Genomic DNA, 9,784 nt, shown 5'->3' on the forward strand with positions numbered 1-9,784 from the left:
AGCTATATGTATGTACATACATATATAGCCTATATTATGGTCGATAAATAGTCCAACTAGTTCGGGTTCGTTGAAACATACCAAATTCCCTGCAGGTGTTCCGACCGTACTGCCTTCAATTCAGACAGTCACTAAAACATTCCACAACTTTAACCGACTGGAACAGAACAATAAATACATGTCCACTGTTCTTATTATATTAAATATGATAGTGTAAAATATGAGGGTATTAAAAATTCGCTTTTACCACTGAATCAAAACGTTTATGGCAAATGAATGCTCCGTCGATTAAGAAGTCAATTAAGGATATAGCAAAGACTTATTCGCTTATATCTTTGAGCAAAATTAATTTACAAAAAAGCTATTTTATAGCCAGCTGTAATCAAGGATTAATTGGTCTCAAAAATTACGTACATCGTTCATTCAAGCTTTCAGCGATTACTGAACATTTAAGGGAGAACAGTGACTATACTGTCTGAACAGCTCTTTTTATCTCTCCCGTTGACAAATTGAATTATGTAATTTAAAATGATGTTTGTAATTGTGATACATATCGTGCCTTTCCGCATTAGGACTTAAGTAACAGCATGAAGAGGTGAGAGCAGACGGACGGGTAGTGTTACAGTGCGTGTGGACTATTTGTCTCTAGTGCAAAATAAATGCTTCCGCTGATAGCAATAAAATGTGAGATTTCTGTTCTTGAGTTTCTCTTACAGCGAACTCGATCTTGGGAACAAAGAAACGTGGAAATGAAAGGATTGAGTTTAGCATTTCAGCTTTGGCAGGTATAGGCATAATAACTCTAATACATAGGCCTATGAAATATTACGTTTAGATCGACAAATATTAAATGAGTAATGGGTCGTAGTGTTACACGATGAAGACGGAAATAGCAGTGTCTGTATGTGCAAGTGCATGCTAGTGTAGTCCCCAAATTAGGCCTAACTTCATTAGGCCAATTAGCCTAAACCTAGTCTATTTCCCATATACTCCAGTCTAACCACTAATTGACTATAACCACTTATAAGATACATTTATTGTTTTAAGCGGGTGGATTACATACCCTATGGCCTGTACTAAAGACAAACAAAATACAACCATAACCAATAACAATAATGAGTTTTTCTATAGCCCTATCCCATTTTTAAACTAAAGGTTTATGATTTAGAAAACTGTATAAAATAAGTGGATATGGAAGCATAAACATGAAAGCGGGGAAAAGGTATTGTTAGCAACATTATTTTATTACTTTGTTACATTAACTTCATAAAAGGTAAATAATCCTTAGATCAATCATATTTATATTACGCTATTAAAAACCACAACTTAAAATATCGAGAGAGATAAAGGGTAGCCTAAGAAATCTGGCCATATTTTGGAATATATATCCCTTTTTCACGTTTATTTTTAAACTTGAATTTGAACATGCCAGTGTCAGTGCCATACAGCGTGGATTTGGAACTTAAGAAACGTTGTGCTGTCTGTGTTTTGTTTTGTTTGTTTTGTTTTAGCATGTGGATGTTTAAAGGATTCGAAAAATTAATAATACGTTGAATTTGAAGACGGTACGTTCTAATGTGTCCCGCAGAAATGGCAGTAGTGTTATTTTGTCTCAGACATAATTCTACAAATACTTAATATTAAGTCAAGAATAAACATTTATGTTTTGATGTTAGGCTGTTGATAAACTTACTCTCCCAATTTCGATCTGTTTAAAATTCGAAAATATATGTGCTTATTAATATAGGCCTTCTTTGTTCGAATTTTAATGCATGTTTTAAAACGTTGTGTATTTTTCAAACACTGAGGGTGGAAAAAAAAATTGTGGCAACCCGCAATTTCACACATGCACACATGTTTTAGGTCGTGTGCGCGAGGTTGAGCGCAGAATGGCGCATAGCGCGAAAATCTAGTCGTTCCACATCTGGTCTGCTCTGCAGTCCAAACGTTGCTGCTATACAGACAGGTGACGCAGGCCTGGAGGGGTGTGGCTCTTTGTGTTTCCATGCGCCAACTGGTTGAAACGTGCTCACTGAATTGAACGAGGACACCTCAGCACACCCAGCTTGTCAAACGAAGTAAATGACCACCAATGAGCTTTCTCATGCACTATCCTCAAAACACTTCCCGGTAATGGCGTGGGAAGTGTAAGCGCAAAAGGGAGTGAGTGCCTTTCGGATTCCCTAAATAATAAGCGGACTGAACCTGGAAGCTAGATAAGCATCAGTAACTGGAGTTTGGCATTTTACTTTGAAAAGCAACATTACTCACACCCAAGCAAAACTTCAGACAAATGTGGCTGCTCAAACCATAACTGTGACCAGCATGGCGATGTGGTTTGGAGCAGCTCGTGTCGCATCGTTAAAACATTTTGCCTCTGTCCTCAGGACATCAAAGAATTTCGAGCCGCGGATATGCACTAAAGTAGTATCCAGCCACACCTGAAAGAGGATTATCGTTCACGGAATGCGTCGGGCAGGTGCTGGGATCCGATAGTATCTTGCAGGGATATAGGCCATCTGACGTCGAGCCTATAGTCACTACTGCAGTGGCTGCCTATTTAGACTTCCACATCTCTATTATCAAGCAAACAAGATGGAGATGATCGTGTTGTCTATACGCCGGATGGCAACGATGAGGAAAAAGCACAGGAAACGTAGCACATTCGGGAAATATGTCAGACTTACTTGGTGCAATGTGGCAAAGGTAAGGTCTGTTATAGGTCTTGTCTTTGATTTGCATTTGATACTATTAATTTATTACTAACATAACTTTGAGGCCATTTATGTATTCATCTGGTGCAGAGACTATACAATATAGCTAAATAGCATGTTAAAGGGGTCATATGATGCGATTTCAATTTTTCCTTTCTCTTTGGAGTGTTACAAGCTCTTGGTGCATAAAGAAGATCTGTAAAGTTGCAAAGACTGCTACCCAAATCCAAAGAGATATTCTTTATAAAAGTGAAGAGTCAGCCACGCCTACCTAAAACGGCTCGTTCTAACACGCCCCCACATACCTACGTCACTATCTGGGAATATTTGCATAACGCCGCCCAAATGCAAAGAAAGAAGGCATAACTTTTATTCTAGCTGTAGTATTGTTGCTGCCTCTGCCACCATGTCGTGAAGGCGCTGTGTGTTTCATTGTGAAAGCGCAACTACTTTGTTTGGCCTTCGAAAAGAGGAGGATATTGCGTCATCATGCCTGGAGCTGATCAGTGCTGGTCGCTGAGGAAATACTTCAACTTTGCGCTGTGGATCGCCGGATCGGCCTTCACCGTGAGTCTAGCCCGGGGTCGTCACATGTGGTTGCCGCAGCCATTACAATATGGTAAAGGACGTAACATTTCCGTCAGACGCTTGAGGTATTCGGCCAATCACAACGCACTGGATAGCTGGCCAATCAGAGCACACCTCGCTTTTTCAGACCGATGAGCTTTGTAAAAATCGACGCGTTTCAGAAAGGCGGGGCATAGAGGAGAAACAATAATGTACAGTATGTGGAAAATAATGTGTTTTTTTAACCTTAAACCGCATAAACACATTTCATTACACCAAATACACAAAATAATGTTCTTTTTAGCAGCATCATATGACCCCTTTAAAGGGTTAGTTCACCCCAAAATGAAAATTGTCATTAATTACTCACCCTCATGTCATTCCAAACCCCTAAGACCTCCGTTCATCTTCGAAACACAAATTAAGATATTTTGATGGAATCTGAGCGCTCTCTGACCCTCCATAGACAGCATGACGACTTTATTCAACTTCAAATTCTTCTCCCCCCGAGTTATGCCTTCTTGCCATTTTGGAGAGTATCATAACGCATAAGCACGCTTTACCCTAAGTGTAAACAACGGTGATTACGCCGATTAAATTCATGCGCGCGCTTTCCCCTCCTAAGGTAAACAACTCTGATTACTTCTTGGGTACTCTCCAAAATGGCAGAAGACATAACTCGGGGGAGAAGAATTGTTAAATAAATTATGTAATTTTTGTTTTCTTTGAGCATAAAAAGTATTCTAGTAGCTTTGCAAAATTGAAGTTGAGCCACTGATGTCCTTGCTACGTTTCTGACTGGGAACATTTCAGTTGGGTTGCTGTCTATATGGGAGGGTCAGAGAGCGCTCAGATTCCATCAAAATATCTTAATTTGTGTTCCGAAGATGAACGGAGGTCTTACAGCTTTTGAATGACATGAGAGTGAGTAAATAATGACAGAATTTTAATTTAGGGGTGAACTAACCCTTTAAATAAATTGGAATTAAATAAAAATCCAAATGAATTAATTGAATGTAAGTACTATATATCCAGACATTTACTGACAGAAAATACTCTTAAACAACATAAACATAAAATGCTATACAATAGAATATAGGGCTGCACGATTAATCGCATGCGATTTAACGTGCAGCCCTAATAGAATATGCATAGGTCAGTAAAAAAAAGTTTAGATACTAAACAGTGTCGAGCGAGTGCGACGTTAAATACTATCAATATACATTAATAAAAAAGGCATATATAACAAAATATGCTTAAAAATAAGTATGTATGTCACTTTTGGTTAAAAAAAAGATACAGCAATATTTCGATATTCTTTAACTACACACTTAAAAATAAAGGTGCTTCACGATGCCATAGAAGAACCTTTTTGTCCAAATGGTTCCATAAAGAACTTTTAACATCTGAAGAACCTTTCTGTTTCACAAAAGGTTCTTTGTGGCGAAAGAAGATTCTTCAGATTATAAAAAGGTAAGAAAGAGATGGTACTTTAAAGAACCTTTGACTGAATGGTTCTTTGTGGAACCAAAAATGGTTCTTCTATGGCATCGTTTGAAGAACCTTTTGAAGCACCTTTATTTTTAAGAGTGTACATTTTCGATATTCCTTTCATTTTTCAGAATAGTGATCTCAAATATTGTTACATTGTGTTTTATTTTTACACTAAATGCCTGACACAACACAAATTTAATTATGCAGACCATAAAACTATTTTATTATGCAGCCCCATTTTGCTGTCACTATCTTTACTAATAGCCTACATGTGCTATCTTGTATAGGAGACATGGAGTGTTCAGCAAACTGGACTTTCCGGAAGAAGCACTGTCCTTACACCAAACAACAAACCTTAGAGCTGGAGAAGAAGTTCCTCTACAGTCTACAAGATGTACTTGACTCAGGAGCGCCGCCTAGAAATCAGCCGCAGTGTGCATCTGACAGACAGGCAAGTCAAAATATAGCCTAGTTCCAGAATGGAAATTGAGAAAATGACCAGCGCAAAGAGAAATAATCCTCGAAGTCTGTCACGGTTATGAATTTTTAAATGATGAGTTTATTCTACATTTTGTATATACATATACGTACATAAATGCATATAAATGAACCACATGATTATTGTTCTGTGTGTGTGTGTGTGTGTGTGTATATATATATATATATATGTGTGTGTGTGTATACACATACACACACACACACTTGTTTACCCTTTCAATTTTATACATACTTGTTTCCTCATTTTTGGAAGAACAATAATCATGTGATTCATTTACCAACGTGTCAATGTATATGATTTCGCTTTGTTCTTGCCATGCCGTATATGTAGGCTATGTTTAGTATGTTAACATTGTGCAAACAAATTGAATACATTGATTATATTGCGATTGTATTTATTTATTTATTTTAAATCGCAATGGTATGCAGGCTGTTCATTTTTCTTTATTATTTCTAATCCTAATACGCATTATTCAAGAATTATGAAAATTGTGTGCTCGCACATGCTTTTTATTTTTATACAAATTATCCTGGCTATGTAGGCCTACTACAGCATATGCTAGTTGCAAAGGCGACGTTGTGAATTCAGATCGCCATATAGTCTAAACAGTGTATTCTCCACAAGGAAATTCTAAACCATTGTAATGTTTGCGAATTTCGCGTATCTATATCTATCTATCTATCTATCTATCTATCTATCTATCTATCTATCTATCTATCTATCTATCTATCTATCTATCTATCTATCTATCTATCTATCTATCTATCTATCTTTAAATTAAAACTACCTTGAACTACGAAGTATAAAACCTATGTGCGACGAAACAGAAAAACAAATGATTTATTGTTCTGGCATCGGATAAAGAATGTGCTTGTATTTGTCCAAACTTAAACAAATAATGTTGGTTTTCAGTGTGTAGTACATTTTGCATTTGTGATTACATGACCTTTGTTGAGCTATGCTGTGAAAGGGTAGTGTTTTGTAGGATATTACGTTCTAGATTTTTTAAGTCAAATTTCGTTTTGCAATGAATTTTCCCGTTATCTCCTGCGGAAATGTACAGTATTTAAGCATACTTCAGCGAAGGGCCACAGCATGTACAGGCACCGTGGTATTGTGGCGAGTTTAGTCTGCTTTTGTGGCATTTTATTGCTGGCTACTTTATGAGGCTCACTTTTCTGAGTGACTACCCTCAGTACAGACTGGATGGAGGCAAGAATGAAGACGTTCGGATTTCAGGAGATGGAAAACAGTATATATTTTTTTTGATTCGCCGTTCCGTTGAAATCAAGTTAACACAGGTAAGATGCTATTCTGATATGAATGGTTTTGGCTGTTACGAAAAATGCATGTTATTTGATAGAAAATGCATATTAAAGATTAGATGAATGGTAATGCGGGAGATTTGTTTTGATACCATTAGTTGTTTTGTCTGAAGAGTTGAAAGCAGACTGTTGAGTGGTTTAGGTAGTTTCATGTTGTTGGGATTGTATATTTAAACTCTGCAACATGAAACTGTCTTAATTGCCCCAGTTTCAGTCGTCCGTAACCTAAGATCTACTTTTTCACCTAGTGGACATCGAAACAGTCCCAAATAATTTAAATTCCCATAAAATGTAAAGCATTAGGCTATTATTTCAGAAAATGCCTTTTGAACACAATCGATGTTTGCATTTTCGAACTGAATGTAGACACTGATTTGTTGAACTCAGTGTAGACAGTACTTGACAAGGCCTCGGTTACGTCCAATACTCGGCAATCGAGTCTTGTCTGCTGTTAGCAACAGCGACCTCGGTGGCGTGCCACTGAGCTCGAGAAATTGCGTTCCCGGCTTCCGCCTAGCGCCGTAAGAAGTGACTGAACACAAAAGGAAAGATTGGCTTTATGGTGGCTCTCCAGTACAGCTAAAGGGAATTTATTTGTGCCTAAAAAGCATGAATAACGCCTATGGTTAAATTTGGTTGTGTTAACAAACACCCCGGTGCAGTTTACGGCCTCAAAGGGCCATGCTGTTTCCTTCTCTCTCTATTCTTTTTTGAGAAGTAGTGTCGTTTCCTGCTGTAAAATAGTAAAATCCTTCTGAATGCCCTTCTGGTAATCACTGATGGACTATTGAACAGTGTTAACAATTATTTAATTATTTAAAAACAAATTATATTGCATTTTCATTGTTGTATGAGACTCACAATTACTGAGCCGATGTGCATTAGACTTTCTTATTTTCTATATCAGTTGAAAATAAACCTGATTAAAGTTTTTAATGGTATCTAATCGTTTTTACTTGAGAATCATTTATTGAATTATGCTTTTCTTTTCTTTCCTTTCTCTCTTTCCTTTTTTTTGTGTTAATTTTGTTTGCTTGTGCCGGTAGACTACATATTATAGTAAGCATAATAACATATTTTAAATGCTTTTTGTTTGGCAAACATAATTTATATCAAAACGATACATAAATGGAATCAATTTATGGCAAATGATTGCTGAATAAAACGTACAACAACAACATTTATAACAATAACAAATATCCATAATAATAATTAGGCTATATTAGTAATTTGTTATATTCTGTTGTTATTATTTCTAATAGTATTCGTTTTAATAAAAGCTCTTTAATTTTTAAGTAGCACTTTTTATTCTGAACCAAGCCACTTTGAATGTCATAGCTATTTTGATGTTGTCTTTTCGACTGAGCAGATTAATATAATTCGATAAATGTAATGTTGTAATTGACAAATTGTATGTTTCCATATTCATCGTATTCTTTGTGGATTTAATACTTTGAGACATTTAAGGCTTCTGTTTAGCTGCAACGTATATTTTGTATATTTTTCTGGACCAATTTTTCTGAAATGTACAAATACAGAAGATTCTGGAAAATCAATAAGAAGACTTTATATCTTTAAAGATCATTCTTGCTTTTCTACTGGAATGCTACTGATACTGGTAATATACAAGCAGTAGCCGCTTGCTGCTAACCATGAATGAAAATTTAGCTGACCATGGTAGCGTCCCATGTGAATCCAGGTCGTCATGTGCACTGTACTGTAACTATTTTATCTCAATGGTTAAAATATCAAAACTAAAACCGCACAGCTAACACGTAGGGAACACATACTATGTGCAGTATATGAAACAGGCCGTTCCTAACATAGTGTATTTAATTCTTCTCAATTTGTCGTATATAGTTACAGTTTGAATACATGCATTTCTGGCAATTACTCCAGTCCATGATGTTTATCTGCAGAAAGACTCGAATGCAGTCACGTCACGTGAGACATTCAATTTTCTAAACAACAGTCCTTGGGATTGTGCTTTAAATCTTTAATCTAAACAAATTCAGAGAATTTTTTTTTTTTAAGTTTTTAAATTTGGTAAATATGCCCATATTTATTTCTTACCGTAGCTCGATGGTTGTTTTTACAGGAGAAGATTAAAAACAAAGCAATCTTTTTTTTTAAGCCAACAGAAATTCCATTTATTTTTTATTTTTTTTAAATGTTCCAGTGGTCACGTGTACACCTTACCCAATCAAATGGCAGTTTGCTCTCAACTTATTAGCTGACTGGTGCTTTGTGAGGGGGAAGTTGCCTCTCCATTTTCACAGATTGTTATTTTGTGAGCGTGTTACTGTATGTGTGTGTTAGTGTTTTTATGTGTGTGTGTGTGTGTGTGCTATCTATCTATCTATCTATCGAATTTTATAGTGCAGCCGCTATTTCACAAAAAAAAAAAAACAAGAGCGTAAAACATCCTTAGATGTGAATAAAAATTTGTTTAAGTCTTATAAAAACGCGAATTTATTTTACCCATACCAGGAGATGGCAGACCTGCCATCGACTCTAGAGGAATGTGTTCTGAGGCCAGGTTATGCTGGGCGAGTTTGTACTTGGGGAGAACAGGCCCGTAGACCAGTCTGGCAGATGAGGTTGTTAGCTGCATGCTGCCATAAAAGACAATTACTGCTATAACCGTTTATGGTGTGCAAAGCGCTGCGAGGCGATAGAACGCAACACAACAGAGATATTATTGGACTCGACAGCTGGGGCCAGTGAGCAACGCACCATGTGAATCTGTGGAATTAAAAAAAGCAGATATAGTCTTGACCTTCGTGATGCTTTTGCTCAACGTGATGTCTGTTCATACATACAAACATTAAAATGTAAATATGAATATGTTTTATATTATGTACGGCCTACTGTATAACCTACTAGCATAAGTGGCACAGGTATAGCGGAGGACTTTGACTTCAAAGTCCTCACCACGGAGACAAGGCAATGAATCGCAGACACGGCAACAGACATTGGCATTCCATTTTCAATGGCTTTATGGCCGTCCAGCCACAATTAGACCGTTTCCAGAGGCTCGACACCCATTTGGAGAGGTGTTTCTTTTCTTCACTCACCCTTCGCTTTCAGAGACTCGATTACGTGCACAAAGCCAGCGGAAATAATCTAGTTTTATTGGCCTCTGATTGCAGTTTACCCTACGGCACCCTTTGTGTAGGTCTGCA

Source organism: Sinocyclocheilus grahami, unplaced genomic scaffold (genome assembly GCF_001515645.1).
Source record: "Sinocyclocheilus grahami isolate Dianchi unplaced genomic scaffold, SAMN03320097.WGS_v1.1 scaffold149.1, whole genome shotgun sequence".
Taxonomy (NCBI): Eukaryota; Metazoa; Chordata; class Actinopteri; order Cypriniformes; family Cyprinidae; genus Sinocyclocheilus; species Sinocyclocheilus grahami.